The sequence below is a fragment of the Aegilops tauschii genome, chromosome 2, assembly GCF_002575655.3.
Source record: "Aegilops tauschii subsp. strangulata cultivar AL8/78 chromosome 2, Aet v6.0, whole genome shotgun sequence".
Classification (NCBI taxonomy): domain Eukaryota; kingdom Viridiplantae; phylum Streptophyta; class Magnoliopsida; order Poales; family Poaceae; genus Aegilops; species Aegilops tauschii.
The window spans coordinates 303,218,768-303,238,322 of NC_053036.3; the positions used below are offsets into that span (position 1 = coordinate 303,218,768).

General features: G+C 43.9%; 1 long non-coding RNA gene across 2 annotated transcripts; it reads right to left on the bottom strand.

Annotated features, from left to right (window-relative positions):
• Window positions 1-2,233: 2,233 nt before the first annotated feature.
• On the bottom strand, window positions 2,234-6,801 carry LOC109765233 (uncharacterized). Of its 2 annotated transcripts, XR_005768054.3 has the most exons (5): window positions 6,356-6,801; window positions 6,173-6,286; window positions 4,138-4,216; window positions 3,894-4,058; window positions 2,234-2,466 (listed from the first exon to the last, which is right to left on the bottom strand). It is a non-coding gene; the product is annotated as an uncharacterized lncRNA (long non-coding RNA). The 2 variants fall into 2 exon arrangements; XR_002233354.4 differs by having other exon boundaries at window positions 2,234-4,058; window positions 6,356-6,800.
• Window positions 6,802-19,555: the final 12,754 nt, after the last annotated feature.

The window sequence follows — 19,555 nt, forward strand, 5'->3', positions numbered from 1 at the left end:
GAAGGTGGGTGCACTTAGTTCACCAGACCTTGCTGTTTTACATCGTGCAATAGAGGGCGACAACTCCTATAGCTTGGGAGCTATTGTGGCTCGTCGCATCCATCTTAATAAATCTCAAGGGAAAATACATGGTGGGATTTTTGCTACTCGTTTGGCGGCTCACTTTGAAGTTGTGATACGCCCCCATGATGTCCCTCTTACCACAGTTTACCTAGACCGTGCAGCCATGTATAAGCATCACTTTCTTGCACATTATAGTCCTGATATTGCCATTCCTTATAACATGGTCTATAGCGTTGACACTCATGATGTTATCCCCTTGCCTGCACCTGCTCTGTTTGATTCTGTTGCCAGGGCCGGATACCGGATTATGTCTGCAGACATCCTCGACTACTGGAATGCTCAGGCTGCTGCCGAGGCTACACATGCACCTCCGCAGTGGGATGAGTGGATGTCCGCTCCTCAGGATCCCTACTACCCTCCAGGCTACTGATCGATTACCAACTTAGGCCAAAAGCCTAAGCTTGGGGGAGTACGTGTTCTCACCGATAATATATTAATGTTCACATATCATTCTATTTGTCGGTGCCCGCACTTTTTCATTGTATCATCCATGCTTAGATTTATTTTCTTGCTTTCTTCTTGTCTGTTTGAAAAACTTTAGAAAAAACCAAAAAATTAGTTGTAGTAATTTACTTTCTATGCATGCTTAGTAGTAGTATTAAAAAGAAAATTCAAAAAGATTTCCTTGTTCTTCTTTTGCTAGTTGGCAACTTTCCCATGTAAATAGTTTTCTCGTTTTTGCTTTCTATTTGCTTGTTCAAGAAAACCAAAAACTCCAAAAAGATTTTAGTGTGTTTCTCTGAATTTCTTTTCTTTTTATTCGAGTTGTACCAAGGAGAAGACCATAATGAAAATGTTGAGTGGCTCTCATATGAATAACGGTTGAACTAATAAAGAGCACATTTTACCTTGTCTTCTCCTGTTGAATAAAATGTTTTGCACATTCCAGCTTAGTCCACAGCACTCTTGCACTATTATTATTTTCATATCATTCGGTCGTGCAAGTGAAAGGCAATAATGACGACATGCGATGAACTGGTCGTGGCAAAGAGAACCTGGTATGAACTCGACTTGTTCTGTTTGTGTAAATATGTTTAACCTAGTATGCAGGCTTCAGCCCATTATGATTAAACATGTTTGCAATGACAATTACAGATTATAGTTTCTCATGCCATGCATAAGTAGCTGGGAGTTGATAATGATTTATCTTGGATATCAACATAGCGTTAAAATGATTGTGATGTAGTATAATGATATGGTATCCTCCTCTGAATGCTCGAGTGGCTTGACTAGGTACATGTTCATGCATGTAGTTTAATCAAAACCAACATAGCCTCTATAATGTTTATGTTCGTGGTGTTCATATCCTACTCATGCTAGTGTCCAATGTTTACTACAAGGATCCAGGTCTATTGCAACAAAAGTGTTCGTCGCAATAAGTACCCAATTGTTGCAACAGGTACCTATTGCCATGACATTGTGTTCGTTGCTAGTCGTTGCGATAGGACGCATGGTAATAGGTTATTGCCACAAAAAAATAAACATGGCAAGAAAGCGCGCTATTGCAACAACCATGTTGCAAGTTGCCACCTTTTTTCTCGTGCATCATGCACTTGATGCCACAATTTGGTTTGTGACAATAGCTTAATTCAGCACGTAGTGAACCGTGGCGATTTGGCTGTTTGTGGCGATAGGCATTTGTGGCAATAACCTATACCAACAACACTTTTTCGTGGCGCGTTCTCTTTCGTGGTAATAGTCAATTGTGGCAATACCCTATGGCAACAACTCTTCTTTTTGTGGGTATAGTCCTTTCACCATGAACCCTATGTTCATGGCAGTAAAGTATGGCAACGACTCTTCAGACGTGGTAATACTAAAATTGAAACATACTCCTTTTGGTGGTGATAAATAGTTGTCACGACAAACAGACTGTTTGTGGTGAGAGGTTGTTGCGACAATATGAACATTTCATGGAGAAAGGCCTATTTCAGCAAAACTGAATTCCGTGGTGACAAGTAGTTATCTCAACGGACTGAGATTTTGTGGTGATAAGTTATTGCGACTATATGAAGTGTTCTGTCACCACAGCCTAGTGCTACAAAACAGGTCGGCGTGGCGACGCAACGCTAATTTTTCATGGTGCCAACATGTTGCAACCAAAAGTAGCTTGTGGTAATAGCCTACTGTAACAAAAAAAATACTGGCATTCAATTACATGATTCAAATAATGCATATATGATGTAGATTCATCAAACATCAAAGTTTGCATAGCCAATATCCATCACAATAAACCGTAATATAATTTAGCATGCATTTAACATACTGAATGTGCCATCCTAATTAAGAGCGAATATTAAATTGTCCATGGTCTAGAGTCCATTCCAGCTAAATCTTTGGATCCTGTTATGAAGAAATCAGAAATTTATTTAGCTCAAGTTAATTGAAAATAGAAAATACTTATGCTGTGTTTGGCTACTCAGTATTTTTGAAGTTTTAAGAGAATACCATGGTTTTTGGAGAAACCCCAGTTTTAAATACTTTGACGTGTTTGGTTTCGACAAATACTTTAGTTTTACAAACCGTGGTATATCTAAAACCATGGTTTTTTTGCTGTATCTAAAAAAGAGGTCTCAACCTCTTTTTTGTAAACTAAGAAACACTTGCTCGAGTCCATCTTCTTCCGGTCCTCCTCACCCATCTCTTCCGCAGCCACAAAATTAAGATTACCACCTAGGAAGCTTGACTACTCTGTCGCTGATGTCTTCAATCGTTGGCTATTGTTCTAGTGCAACAAGAAGCAGCCTATACATTAGATAGTACTAGAGGTTCAGTCCTATCGGATGGTGTGTGTACACGTACAAAAGATTTAGCGAAGGCTTAGACCCTGGAGTAGATCGATTGATAATGAGCAAAGTTATACACAACAGTCTAAGCTAGCTAGCTGATCGATTCCATGTGGCCAGAGATACAAGATTATTCAACAACATATCCTAGCATCTAGAGGATGTTCGCGTGCATGACAAGGCTATCGGCATGCCGCATGCACCAGCCGTTAATTAGCACAAGCTGATCACGTCGTTGTATAACTCCTTTGTTGTAGCTCAATTTGGTTCAGCTAGCTGTATCTAGGATTATCCATGCAATGAGTGGTCAAAACCAAGAAATTAAGAAAAACTGCACTTGCCAAACATCTCTATAGTTTTGCTTAAACTGAGAAAAACTGCGGTTTTTAGAAACCGAAGTATTCATTGCCCACACATTGGAATACCGAGGTTTTCATTACCATGGTTTTGGAAAAACTGTGTTGCCAAACTAGGCCTTAGTCACGAAAATAAAGAAACAACACAATGACTAATTAGCAGAAAGATATAACCACTATCATGACAATTGTATAATTACTATATTCGTGCATGCATGCGTATCTTCCTGACGAATTGTCATGACCACAACAGCTAGCAAGCAAATTCTTGTGTCTGTTGTACTACATCAACAATTAGGTGCTATGCAAAAAGAATTGGATAATTTCACAAAAGAATTTGTAGTTAAAACACAAGAATAATTATCTAAATTAATCAAACTAAACTTCTCTGAAACAACTACATGCTGGCGCAAGTTCACAATTTCTAATGGTGAGAAAAATGTTCTATTTCTGGCTTGTATGTGCTTCAGCAACAAAAAAGTACAATAATGTAAGCAAGTAGATGATTGCACATTATGAAGGCCATTTACGTATCAAATAAAGGCCAACATGAAGACAAACCAAGCTTGTGACTTACCATTGTATCAAACAAAGGCCAACATGAAGACAAACCAAGCCTGTGACTTACCATTGGTCGAAACATTCGAGAATTCATTTTTGCAACTTGTATGAGCGTATTTGGAGCAATTACTTTGTGCCTTGTACCTAGAATCCCAGTAGTACTAGCGGTCTGTAAAAGAGAATTTTGCAAGTTTGGATTCCTATTTTATTTGCCAGTCCTTTTCTTAGGCATCTGCAAATAGAAGTGCACTTTTAGCAATGCAAGTAAGCAAATAAACCTGACAAGTTCGCAAGCATATGACTATAATCACCAGATGTGTTTGCGTCTTTTGGGCTCCCATCTGTTGGATCACCAGCAGGATCTTGCGTTGAATTCATCATTGTGCCCTTCTGTACGTAATATCATAATTTGAGTCAATTTCAGAAGAAACGTGATACTTAAAGTAGGCATAAAAAGTAACCGGAAAAATATCTATTCAAGTCTATACTGAAGCTGTTGTAAGCAAAAATAAGCTAGGCTTCAAAGATTAAATGAAATCAAATTGTGTCATAGCGTGCAGAACAAAAGCATGCAAAACAGAAGTCTTTTAGCATACCATATGTCTATAATTTTGATTTAGAAATTGAAAGCTAGGCTTCAAAGATCAAAAAGAGCATATAAAATGTAATCAAGTGTATACTAAAGCTGTGAGGCATACACATGACACACCAATTAGATCCCATCCTGGCAAGGCTACTCACAATACATACACATGCAGTAACCTAGCCCGAATATGGTAAGCAAACTACCAAGGTTAAATAAGCTGAATGTGGCAGTATGCTTTAGTATAGGCACATACGCTTTTTAGAAGTCCGGAGAGTGGTTCTGGTATTATTTTGGTAATATTTTACATAGTGAAAAGGAAAACTTGGGACTATTTACACCAATTGTGGAACACTCCAAAATACAAAAATAAATTAGTCGTGGTCGTGGCTGCCATGGGTGTGGTCATCGTGGCCGAGGCCGTGACGACATTGATGACAGCAGGTCAACCGTCTCTCAGCTCCGCGTGAGTGCCGCCGCCACCACTGGCGAGGGGGCATGTTGCATCCCCGGGGTTGTTGCAGTGGCGGATCCAAGAATTCAACTTTGGGTGTTAAAAAGATCACCCTAACATCAACTCTTTTTTCCGTTTCAGCCTACGTTTGCTTTAAAAAAAATCATTTGTTATTTTTTTACTAATGGAATCAATTACATCAGGACAGTTCTATGTACAAAGATACATCTCTAAATCCAAACAGAAGCTACACATGAATGCAATTTCATATTGGAACTTTGGAGGGGATTGGTGAATTCTTGGCTTGCTTAGACTAGTTTATCTGGACTGAAGCTGAGTTGAGTAACTCACTCCGCGTACTCTCTGAAGTCTGAACTCAAGCATGTACGCAGTACTTTTTGTCATATACCTATGTTGGATCTGCCCCTGGGCTGCTGTAGTAGGAAGGTGCTATTGCATCCCTGTCGGAGGCGAGAGTGACTAGATATGCCTCACAGGAGTATAGACTTGATTACATACAAATGTACTGCACGGCAGCAGTCAGCGTGGTAGTTCTACGATGGAAAGGGGGCGCTGCCATGGCCATGCCGTCCACCACCTCCTGATGCCCCTCCTCCTCATCTCCCCATGGCCGCCAAACCAAGACGGCTTGGTCTAAAACACTTAAACGATAATCTAGTTGGGCTGGAATCTAAATGCAGTCTGTACACATTGCTTGCACATGTCAAATGAGCGATGAATGAACTAATTTTATACCACAACAAGCAAACACTCCATTCATAATAGAAGAAAGTCTGATTTTACACAAACAAAGGTTAAAGGTTGAATGTTCAGTGGCACACATAATATAACAGTAAAAAAAGGCACAATTGTAGCATCAGATTGGCAGCAAGATTTTCTTATTCTTGGGCATGGAGAGCTCTATATAAATTGAACCAAGCCAATGGATCAATTTGGCGTAAGCAGGACCAACCCAAAGCCATGGCAAAAAAGGGTTGAAAGCTAGCTCAGTTGATGAATTTGTTACAGCTGAAAAAACTAGGGCCTAGACCATCTCTAAAACCAACCATCCCTACATGTACATTGTAAACTGAAACCAAATCCAAGCTGCTCCATGGATAGGATATGATAGGATCGTCTTGGAGCAAAGCAAACTACTCCCTCCGTCCCATAATATAAGAGCGTTTCTGACACTACACTAGTGTCAGAAACATTTTTATATTACGGGACGGAGGGAGTAGTTTGTTAGCTATAGGAAGGGGAGGGAAACTAAAACGATGCAAGGAGGAAGGAAGGGTCGTGGCCTTACCACCGTCGTGGTGCAGGGGCGCCGGAAATGGCTGGCAGTGGCAGATCAGACGAAACGGGAGAAGGGAGACCCTGACTATTCCATGGCGGCGTCCCTGCATCTATCGAGCTGCAGCTGCACGGCGAAGGAAATCAGGGGTGGAGATCAAATCAAATTGAAGAGAAAGGATGGGCGAGGGTTGACCTTGAAACGCAGCCATGTGTGTGACCACGTGGCTCTCATGGCCTCCATCGACGGATGGTCGATCTGGGATCGGAGGAAGCAGCCTCCCATGTTGATCTCCGTCATGGGATCCTTGACAAAGCCCTCTTCTCAGTCATGGGAGGAAGCAGGATAGGGAGGAAGAGGACGCCGGTTCTGGCTGTGGCAGATCTGACCGCCGCCCGACCCACATCAACTGTACCGCCGCTAGGTTCGCCTTCAGGGAAGTCCCCGCCTCTGGGGACGAGGCTATCGTCACGGCGGCTGCGGGACGCAGAGGGGCAGATGGCCATGGGTGGGGAGGTGGCAGCGGCCGTGCATGGGGAGGGAGGAGGATCTGTGAGAGGAGGATGGCGAGATCAGGGGAGTCGGGGTGGACAAATGGAATGGAAGAAGCCGGCGGAGATCTACATAGGAGTTGACTGCTTCCCGTTGGATCACAATAGAGTAGACGGTCTGGATTTGCGATCTGTGGGTTGGTTCGCTCAACCAATCACATTGCAAGTTCTCCCTCACGCTGGATTGCCACATCAGCACCATCCATCCATAACGGTTCAAATGGTGTATAAGAATAGACCTAATTCATCGAACCATGACGGTCATGGTGACGGTCCCTCTTTGCCTGTTATGATGGGTCTACCGATTTCGGGTGTCATCCTCAGAGCAACTCTAGCAGAACCCGTATATGTTGCGAACCCGCAAAATTCCGGCGAGTATACGGGCTCGGCTCAATTTTCTAGCCAGAACAGAGCCCGTATACTCGCCCGGCCCGTAAAAACTTTTACCGCGGCCCGCAAACCGCCCCCCCCCCCGAAGCAGTATATCTACGGATTTGCGGGGCAGATACGGGTCGAAACTCTATCCCCCCCGCCGCTGCGTCTTGTCACAATTACCCACTCCCCCTCACATTTCCCGCCGCCGGTGAGCCCCCTTCCGCCTCCAGCCGCCATGTGGGGCCGCATGTGGAGCTTCGGCCGCAGCTCTGGTGGCAGCTCTGGCAGGAGCGGCGAGCCTGAGCGTGAGCGGCGTGTCCGCTCGGACGGTGCGAGGAAGCGCGCGGCAAGGAAGTGGGCGAATAAGGGCCTCTTCTTTCTTTTAGAATTTTCGCTTACGCGTGATAATTGGGCCGGCCCGTGTCACTACAAAAAAAAGACACTTCCGTGCTGATACGTGTTTGTCACAGTAGGTCACGTTTTCTGTCATACATGTACATCCATGACAAATTTATGACAGAATCAAGATAGTCATACCTGTGTTGTCGTAGAAGTGTTCCATGACATTACCAAAATTATCATCACGGAAGTGTCCACTTCCATGACGATAAATCGCGTGTCACAGAAGTGCTTTCGTCAAGGGTGACCGACATGTGGCATCCACCATAACGGGTCGTCGTTAAGCTACCAGGTCCGGTTTTGGATCCGATAACCCGTTAACAGCCCGGACCAATGGGAAATTTCCACGTGTAAAATTCTGATTGGCCGGAGGAAACACGTGTCAGCTCGTCAGTGGGTCAGATAGGCGCCTATGATATGTCGACACATGCGACGGCCCACCATCGGCCCATTTAGCTTACAAAGGCCGGCCCGTTTGACTTGGTCAAAAGTTAGCGGGCTGGCCCATGAAAAGCCTGTTAATGGTCTCTTCGCAAATAGCCCATTTTACGGCCCGGTAACTCACGGCCCGTTAGGGCCTACCCGAAATCCGCCCAACAACGTCATGTGGGTCGTTGAATATAACACCAGCTCGTTTCACTTTCGGCCCATGTATGTCCCACGACGTCTTTCGGCCATATGAGGCCTTCGTATCTTTAGGCCCTTTAAAGGCGCACGGTGACTCTAGCCCAGAATGAACAGTAAATTTCTTTGTACCCATTAACAGCCCATGATTCACATGGGCCGTTCCAGCCCGTGTTAGCTTTCGGCCTATTGATGGCCCATACGTTCTTGGGCTCCTTTCCGACCGTCGATTACTTCCGGCCCGTTACTGGCATGTTCCCCTAATGGGCCAAATTCGGCCCGTGGCAAGAGTCCCCCGTTCCTGGCTTGTTAACCCGTTGCACTGTTTCCAGCCCGTCCTATATTCTGGCCCATTAACGACCCGTTATGCCTGTGACAGAATTAAGCCTTTGCTGTCCTCTGGCCTGTTAACGGCCCGTTACCGTGCTGGGCCAATACCAATTATGCCCGTTTACAGCCCATGTAGACCCATTTATCCGACGGCCCAAGGCCCACCGATTCTATGGCCGTGTTGGAGGCCCATTTAAAGACGGCCCGTAGGAGGCCCATGGATCCTACGGCCCGTAGCAGGGTCATGATTACCACGGTCCGTATATGGCCCATGGTTGTTGCGCCCACTAGCAAACCAGGGAAAAAGAAGACGAGGAAATAAATAAGGTCGAAACTAACGCTAGGCTATTAAGGCGATTGCACATATTACATCCACTAGGCATCAAAGATCACCACTAGTGCAAATATAGGGAACACCCTACACTATACAAAAATGGCTTGCTGTTTCCTTCAGCCGGTGGCTGCACGTTAAGAACAAATTTTGTATCGCAACAAAACAAATTACAACTAGAAAACAAAAGGAAGGTTGGCATAAAAGTTAATAGTCTGGCAGATAAATGCACCACCAGAAGTTCAGAAGCTCAGTTCATTTGACCTGACTGTTACATTTTCATGCTGTATTGTCTGATGGAGCACCATAATCTTTGCCTTCATTACTCCTAGGCTCCTGAACAACATAGCAAATGTCTGATAGTCTGGTTTCAAAACCATGCATATCTTGACGACATCGAACAATGTCTGTCCTTGTTTCACAAAGGGTCTCTATTAGGGAACGGACTTGTCTGGAGCGCAGATATAACATTGTTTTGAGCTTGCATATCTTGATCATGAGGCAGTTTGGACGAGATTGCCTTAACAACCAACCCAGTATTACGCAGGAATGTGTTTTTGGCACTGTTAGTGGACAGGTACTGACCCACTGCAGCAAGAGCTGACATTGCGGTTATAGTTGCCTCGCCACCTTCAGAAGGTGGCGGTTCCACCATTTTTCCATAGCTTGTTGAAAAGTTGAGTTTTTACATTAGTACCAGAACAGAAGATATTAAGGAGGCAGCGAAACCAAACAAAATAGCTTTGGTCTATATACAGAACTTATTCTGGTGAACCCATGTAAAATATTAGTTGTATTTTACTGCAAAGTACATAATAAAAACAGGTTCCAAACATATGACCTTGTACCATGGCTGATGTATTGTCTATTTCTTCACATTGTATTGACAGCTAAGGATAAAGAGACAAAGTTTATAATACGGTAAGCATAATATGACATCATTCATATCACAAAACAACTGAGAACAGACAAACATGCAATTGTAACGTTGTGTGGGCAAGTCCAGCACGGAACTAGATTACAGGTCAAGATCAAAGGAACATCACTCCTCTCTTTTAAACCTTGTAAGGTGCAATGATACGCTAAGACAATTGTGTATAAAATTGAAAAGAGTAATAGACATTGGTTGCAAACCATGCAGTTCAAGGCACGCGTCAGAGTAAGTAGTAGTTAAAAGGCATGAGGATTAAGAACTTACAATAGCGGCTTTGACTGGTGTAGTCATGCCCTTCGTCTTTCTAGTGTGACAGTCCTTGAAGATTTCCACAACATTTGGTTCGGGTACTTTTTGGTCCTTGCGGGCTTTCCTCTGCATTTGGAACAAGTCAATATAGATCTGATAATATGGTACAGCGAAAAGAGTGAAACAACAGCTAATTACAAGAGCCTCGCAGTGTGCGGCTATGAGATCCTGTCGTCTGTTGGAATTTCACTTTCGTACGGTTGGCCTTGTTCTTTGAACAGTTCACCTACAAGAAGATAGATTTGTGTGGCACATGCGTAAATAGGACTTCAACATGTGATCTGATCACATATATATAATGTACCTGATACTTCGGATCAGACCAGTGTTTAACGAGGCCTCTCCAGTCTTCATCCAATATATTTTCCACTAGAGATGTTTGGGCAAGTTCACTGTTAGCCTTGCCTTCAAAGTGAGTTTTCCTTAAGTTATATCGATACTGTCGCAGAGCAGACTTGAAAACATGGGTGCAAGCTTGTCTGGTTGCATCATCTTGGCTATCCAACTTGAACCTCATATGTTGAAAATTATGGGAGTCTCATTATCAGCAACCTAGAAAGTATTGGACAGAGCAAGATGATATTACTAGTATCCATACATAACCATACTTACAGATAAATGGTCGAGGAAGGTGTTGAACTGGGTTTCTTCTTTGTCATTCTTGTACTGAATCCATGTTGGGAGGATACGTACATGACACCTAACAGCAACCGCTGCCTCTGATACTAACTTGGCTGACTCTATAGCATCACGTGGCCTTTTTAAACCTGCCTCAAAACGGATCTCCATTCTTCCTCCTCTAGATTTAGTTAACCTATCGAGAATTATCCCTGATGTTTGTTTCCTCTTGCGCCTAGGTGCTAGTCCAACAACAAACATAGGAAGTGTTTGCGTACATCAAACTGTGAGACTACATATAAAGAAGCATGCAACTGTAACTTGACTCCAGCAACTACCTTCTTGCTGTTGAAGCTCACAAAGTTCATCTGATCTTGCCAACTCATCTTGTGTCAAGAGTGCTTCGGAAGTAGTGTCAGATGGCAAGGGAGCTTGGGTACGTGCTGCTAGCTGAGTTGACCAATGAGTAAATCGTGCAGCTGGTGGTACTGTGGAAGGTGTTACAACAACTAGGGCTGTCTCTGCTCGTTTGGTGGCAGCTATTTGTTTCTGTTTGGCTTGTTCTGCAGCTCGTGTAGAACGGGATACCCTGTCGGTACAATTTTTCGCTGGACTTTGACCTTCTATTGCACCATCATTACCAGCAGAATCTGCAGGATTCTTCCGCTTCCCTTTCCCTGTCGTTCTGTCTTGCTTCCTCTTTCTCTGTGCCATGTTAAGTCAAGCCGACAAGAAAAATGAATAACAATTTAGTTCTTCAGAACAAATTGATGCGTGATACAGACGAACTGAACTTTGATGTTAGACAACCACATGATAGGAGGATGTAATATGTACGAAAAACAGGACGGCATGAGATAACTAGAACTATGATGTGTAAACTAAGCAGAAGACATTTCACTAAATTAGAAGCAATGCAATGGAAGGTAGACACCATATGAAAGATGCTACAAATATTGCTCTGCCAAGTTAACAGTGTCTCATCATAAATGCCGTTTAAACAAATGTGAAGCAGTACAAGAAATAAATCATATGCAAGATGCAAACAACATCACACTACCAAGTTAAAGGTCTCTCATCATTAGTGCCATTGCATATTCACAGCATTGCATATTCACAACTTATGATGTGTAAATTAAGGAGAAGGCATTTCAACAAATTAGAAGCAATGGAAGCTAGACACCATATGAAAGATGGAACGAATATCACTCTACCAAGTTAAAACTGTCTCGTCATAAGTGCCATTTCAACAAATTAGAAGCAGTACAAGCTAGAAAAGAATGCGAGATGTAACCTATATCACACTCCCAAGTCAAACGTGTCTTATGATAAGTGATTGTTGCAGGTTACACAATAGTAGTACTTCGATGTAAGAACACGGTGTGATAGACAGATATTGTATGTTTTAGAAACAGGAACACGTGTCTTATTCACAAGTATAATGTGTAAAGTAAGCAGATGAAATTCAACAAAATTAGAAGCAATACAAGCTAGACATCATACATAACATGCAACCACATATAACAGTGCCAAGTTAGAGGGAGCACCTGTGATGGTGCACTAGGGAAGACGTGCTCATCATCAACACAGCTATGTTGAGTGTCTATGCATGTGTTGTCTTGGAAATCATCTTGGGGGATGGATGAGTAGAATCTGTAGAGGCCCTCCGTTTGGAAGGAGCACCATCATCTGCTGCCTTGCTAACTTCCTTCCGCTTTATCTATTTTGAATTGTCAAGTAAAACCAACAAGAAAAAGCAATAAAATTCACTCTTCAGAACTTATTCGTGCATGATACTGACAATCACTACTTTGATGTAAGGCAAACACATGATTCCAGGATGGAATAATACGAAAAATAGGACGGCATGGCATATTCACAATTGTTTGTGTAAACTAAGCAGAAACCATTTCAACAAATAAGAAGCAATGCAAGCTAGACACCACATGAAAGATGCAACCAATATGACTCTGCCAAGTTAAAAGCGTCCCATCATAAATGGCATTTCAACAAATTAGAAGCAGCGCATGCTATAAATCATATGAAAGATGCAACTAATATCACACTGCATATACTAAAGGTGTCTCGTCATATTGATTTATGCGGGATACAAAAAACAATAGTTTATGTAAGGACATACTTAATAGACAGATGTACTATGTACTAAAAACAGGAAGGCATGTCACATTAACAGGTATAATGTATAAACTAAGTAGAATAGCACATGCAATTTAACCAGATTGGAAGAATTACAATCTAGACTCCATATGCAACATGCAACCACATATCACGCTGCCAAGTTAGAGCAAGCACCTGCGATGCTAGTGTAGGGGAAATGCGGTAATCAACTATAGAGCTACGTTCACTATCTTCATCTAGCCTTGCTGTTTCTTGAGAATCATGTGGGGAGGCTGGCGCTGCAATCTTTAAATGAGGATATTTTCTCACAGTAGTCCACTTGCCTGACTGCCTCATCATAAGTGATTGATGAGGGATAAACAAGAACATTAGTTTGATGTAAGAGCATGGTTAATAGAAAGATGTACTAGTATGTACCAAAAACAGGAAGGCATGTCATATTCAATGGTATAATGTGTAAGCTAAGCAGATGCAATTTAACCAAATTGGAAGCAATACAAGCTAGACATCTGGCTAGAGTGGTGAGCATGATCATCTAGGACCTGAGAGCCTGGTGGGAGGCGGGATGCTTCGCCACCATCGTGGCTTTTTAGTTGGCTTCCAGGTGATGCCTGTCTGTGCTGGGCTTGTCACTGGCTCGGCCAGTGCCCTGACTAGCCATTTGACTTCTGGTGCTCCCGGGATGGTGGTTCATGTAAAAAATATCTTTCCTTACCTTAATAAAGACCGACTTCGGCCTTTCGAATACAAGCTAGACACCATATGCAACATGCAACCACATATGACACCGTGAAGTTAAAGCAGGCACCTGGGATGGTGGTTCATTGGGAGCGAGGTCATCAACTCCAGAGCTACGTTTATCATCTCCATCTGCTGACACTGCAGCCTTTAAATGGCTGAAACATGTCTGGCTTAGCCACGTACCACGCTGTAGCAACTTCTCTCTTTTATTTTCTGCTTCTGTGAAGGCAGCAGAGTCTGAAATACCCTTGCATAAAAACACAATAGTGAGAGTATGGGTGAAGTGTGTGCAGAACTAGTGCACTGTAAAAGTAGCAGACAGCAGGTGGCTGAAAAATAAATGACAGGAGACATATGATAGCTCTACAACATTGCATGGCAAACAAAATTAGATTCTACTATGTATGATTTTGTAATATATGAGCACAGGAAATGCAGGTACTCCTCCAGCACACCACCACATGTGGTCCTATCAAGATAACAGTTGACTGAAAATAAATAAGTCAGTCGATTTTTTTTTGAACCGCCCGATCTATACGGAACGGGCAGATGGCCTTCGTCTACCTCCCGCCAGTCACTGTTGACGATCTTTCTCTAACCGACAGCGACCACCGGCCCAGACCCCTGCCTCCGCCGCCCCGCCCTCCCCTCGACCTCACACCACCGCCGTGCTTGGCAGCGCCCCCAGGCCAACCCTTTAATCCCGGCCGACCTCCAGACCGGGCGCCAGCAGCTCTAGGCCCCACAAGCCCCTAAGATAAACACTGAGGCGCTGCTTCCCCAGCGTAATAGGCGGACTAGCGCCTGTTACGCCGGGGGATGCTTCCGTTAATTGGGAATCAACTAACCAGGAATTGAAATCCAGGGGGGCGACGGACCTCTAGCTAAGGTGAAATAGTATATGAGGAGAAACCTTGTGCATCGCGAGTAACTAGGAACATCTAGTATCAAGAAGAAGCGGTCAACTAGTGTCTTCTGTGGGATGAATACCGTGCAAGTAGACACGTAAGATTTGCACGTATAAGGGAAGAGGAGTACCATTACCGATTGCCAGTGTGGTCGCCTCCATATGTCGCGCTGATCTTCTTGTTTTTGCCGGGGAACCCGATGTTTTGGAGGAGGGTGCAGGCTTGGACGAACCCATGGCCAAATTTTTGACTGTGTTGCCGTGACCGTATGTTGGCGGAGGGGAAGCAGATCCGAGGCGGCGAAGGACGGCGTAGCAGGAACATCTCCGGTGTGGTGGACGGCGGCGAATTTGGAGCGGTAGCGGTGAGGCGCAAGATGGCGTGGTTGAACTGGCTTGAGTATGGACGGCTCAGCCTCGGCTTCAACTACTAGCCTTGGAGGGTGTTGCAGTTGAGGTTGCGGTGGACGACGACGTCGGGGTATCGGCTCCGGCGTGATGGAGGAGGGCGGCGGTTGATGGGTGGGATGGGGTGGCGGACGGAGGACGCCGGGGTTTCGCGACTGGTGGAGAGGTAGTTTTGGCGCCCACGGAGTACGAATGGGGAATCGGACGGGGGGGAGCTAAGGAAGAACTATCTTTCGGTCTGGGACGCGCTTGTTTTTGGCTTGTTTGAACAGATGGGATGCGCTTGTTTGAAACTTGAGGAAAGTACAAACTTTGCCCCCTCTTAAATTTCGGACCTACTGCGGGTCGGGGGTAGGATGGTAATCCCAGGTGTCCCAAATAGTGGGCGGGAGCGATTTCGGCCGCGCGCATGTGTGCTTAGGCGGCCATTGTGTATGAATGTTTTTCGGAGGGGTTGCATGGCGTCTAGGTGAAGCTACAAACCTACCCTGGTTTAGACCTTTGGACGTCGGGCCGGTAGGTTTCACGGGTCGGAGTTAGAAAAGTAATTTCCTTCTACTACCAAACATTGGTCTCACGCGGTTTCGGGCGGGTAGAGGCTCTTTTGGCGCTTCGTTCGAAATTTTGAAACAGAAGCATTCACGTTTAGAGTACTCTTGAACTTTGAGGATTGACCTAAATAGACAACGTTAAATTTGACCTTGTATGTTTGAAAACCTCATGAAATTATCCGCTTCTTTTTGAAATTTTGACACTTGAAAATCCTATAACTATGATTATTTTGGAATGGAGGAGCTAAATTTGAATCTATTTTGTACACGACTATATATGCTATTATGTACAAAATCAGAGCAAAGATTGGTGCCCCCATAATTTAGGTATGATTTACAAATGCCATGATATCGAATTCAAATAATTGAATGGACTTCATGGTGAATTCGATTTTTTTAAACCACCTTAAGTTGAATTCAAATGTCTAGTAGTTCATAGCTAGCTATTTATAATGTTCACTGTGTAACTTTCGTATGTATAATGTGCTTTACACACACAACATGAACTATACTCACGTTTATATTCGATTGCTAAAGCGATGCATTGTCTGGAGTTCAAACTACTAACTATGTGGATCAATTATGTCGAATAATAACATAGACATGCTCAAATTCGATAGAATCTAGATGTCTGATAGATCAATGATCGTTCCTTATGCGAATTGCAAATATCATGATCCCATCTTAATATTTGGATACAATTTATATCTTTAATCAATGTGTACATCAGTCATTTAGATGTAGTTTCACTCTCCATCGGCGGTCTCTCACACATGCTCACACACTCTCTCCCGAGGTGTCTTTCTCGCATACATGCTCTTGATATAACCCTCCCTCCCTCTTGTAACCATTTACAACTGTTTTCACTAACCTTTATCACAAGCACTCTTCCTCTCCCAAGCATACACACACACAATCCCCATCGACCCTTTCTATATACATAGACCTACCTACGTGTCTCCTGTATGCACATTATCTTTAGGTCTGTCTCTCACGCATTGTCTCTCACTCTCTTCCTAATCGACGAGTATGATTCTAGCAGAGCATTCTGTAGGATGCCCCTTAAAGTTAGGTTGGATGAATAGTAATATCAGAGATAAGGGGTTACCTTAGTCCGAGAACCCAGGGTTACAAATCCTAGCCTGCTTTGTCAGTGGACACAGAGTCCTTCACAATTCTGCTATCGTTGTCTTGTATGACAAGTCATCCATGGGTCTCCCTAAATGCGTCATGGGCCGACCAATGTGGCGCAGGAACCGAACCAAGGGCCTCACCTCGACCCACCGGACCTCACGCGGTGACACACCCTCTGCCCCCAGGTCTCATTATCTTCTCACACCCACACATACCAACACAGACACCACACACAAACAAAATCTCCTCGTGCCTCTATCCCCTCCCCCCTTGCATATACACACTCAAGAGAATCTCTCGCCGTGACATCATATTAGTCTCTCTCTCTCTCTAGACCTCTCTCATTTCTTGTGCTATCTCTCCCACGCCCCCCTCCCCCCGCCGGCCCCTCTATCCATGCCTCTCTCGAATACGTAATACACACACATACCTCTCCAGGCCCTGCCAAATACATCAACTACACATTCACACATGTTACATCACGTACCCCATTGATCTAAAAAGCCCCCTCTTCACGTTTATTTCGCATACAACATTCCTTTTGAATCAAGTGTGGCCAAAAAATTATTTTAGAATTTCTACATATATACAACATTACAAAGTTATATGGAGGAGTATGAACGTTAATTTGTTGCATGGTGCCCACAACGATATTTATTCCGCACTGTGAATTTTTATATTTTATACTATATATAAAGTTAGTCATAATAAAGAGAAACGAAGAGCATCTCTCTCCCCATCGCATACACCCCCTCTACACCCCTTTCACGTACGCACACAAACTATCTCCAGGTCCTCTAAAATTTAGCCCCCAGCACATTCACACATGTTTCATCTTTCTCTCGCGATATATACAGTGACGATCATTGCATTTGGAGCGAAAGCGCGATACGTACATTGGACTTCAGAATCCACTCATTACGGTCACCATTTACGTTTTGTGGTTATTATACAGTCACGGGCTCACTGTACAGCTCTGTATTTGCTCAATACACGACTAGTTGACCAGTTAAATGCTCCATGTGGCACCTCTAGTGTTGCATCACATTGTCTCACTACCATTGGGCCCACCTGTCGGCTTGTATCTACTCTTCTACACTCATAAAAAACAGAGTTGGTGATGATGGTATGCCTGCCATCCTGCAATATAGGCCATTCGATTTATATCTCACGGATAGGAAGAAACTATGGCAATTTTGCAAAAAGGAACCCACACACCTCTCCACATTTGCAAATAAGGCCTTTCCTCATTCATCCTTTTCTCTCACAAGATAAACTAGTCATACAAATGCATCTTTATGTTACGTGCAACGCACGGGCATCTTGCTAGTAAGAATGAAAACAAACGACAAAAAAATATTGGACAGTGGTTCAAAGTCATGACCGCGGGCACAACGGACAAGGTGGCCTTGTATTGGTATGCTCAGCCGTCTATTTTAACACACAGGAGCTGGTGTGGTGATTATACACACACGCACGCATGCACACGAACTGCATGCACGCAACACTCACACGAACACATGCATCCACGCATGCACGCAACACTCACACGTACACACGCAGCCACGCATGCACGCAACACTCACACGCACGCACGCATGCATGCACACACCACATGACCAACACACACTCTCACTCTCAAGTGCTCAACCTACACGTGCATGTGCACACATCAGGCCTTGACAGACACATACACAACCAGGTGATTCCCACGCACGGGTTGGAGTCTTGTCGCGCCTGCGTAAATTTGTGTTTATCTGACCTTTTTCCTATGCGAACTGACAGGTGGGACCCACAAGGAACGTGGTCAATTTAACTAGTCAACATGGTGCCACGCAGACTATTCGGCCGGTCAACAGAGTGCAATCAGATGTTGAACGGTGAGCAAGTGACCGTATAATCACCGCAAAACGTATATAGTGACCGTAATGAGCGTATTCTGAAGTTCGGTGATCGTATTATGCTTTCTCTCTGTAGGCCCTCCAAAACTACATCTCTACACGTTCTCGCATGTTACATCTAACAACTATGCAATAGAGCACTACTATTACACTCTAACAATAAATCATATGTGTTTTTAGGTTTACTAGATATCATATTGTTACTTAATTATTCAGTTTGCATACATTAAAATTGCCTTTGAAATGTATGGCCAGTGTCATCTACCGCGCGGGAAAAATCCCGCCCTTTCCTGTTTAATCGGGTTTGTATCGATGGATCGTGTGAAACAGCAAAACTATAGTACTAGTATACTGTACAAGTGACAGTTCACTGGGCTGCCGTGTCGTGTACTCCTCCGTCGTAAGAGAGGAGCGCTCGCTTTCATAAATGTTCTAGTCCCTTTCGCCGACATGTGGGACATCAAGCTACCGGGTCCACGTGCCATACTGAAATACAGTGCAGAGCAGCAGGGGTGAAGCACCCCAGTCATGGCGCCGGCGTAGTAATGAGCAATGAGGCGTCAAATCAGAAAGCTGCACCTTTCCCGCAGTTAAGTTGGAGGGACGAAGTAATAATAATGCTGGTAAAAAAAGAAGTTGGAGGGACGAAGCAACCATCATTTCACTCATTGTTGAATCCGCTTCTCCGTCATCTTCTTCAAGTTTACCACGTATTGCTTCTGCCGTTGTTCTGCTTCATGTGGGACGTGGATCGGCTTGGTAAAGCACTAACACGTGGGACCGCATGTTAGCAAACCGCCAGGCCAATGTCCTCTAAAAATAAGAAACCTCTCCCACCATCCGCGCGGCAAAATCACCTCCTTTTTACTAATCTTGATTCTATAATTTTTTAGATCAATATAATTGAGAGTTGTATAGATAGCGCACAGGAGCAAAACCAAGTTGTACGGTTAAGGGCATCCACAATGTGTAGCCAAATGTGAAAATAGCTTTTGTCATCGATGGGAACCATTTGTGGACAGTGCTGCCAAAGCCAAAAAGATGGAACCGAAGCTCCCCGATTGATTGATTGAAGGAATAGAAAAATGCGACGTCTCTCCTCTTTCTCCCGTGCTTGGACGCATGTACAGTATAGAGCACAGA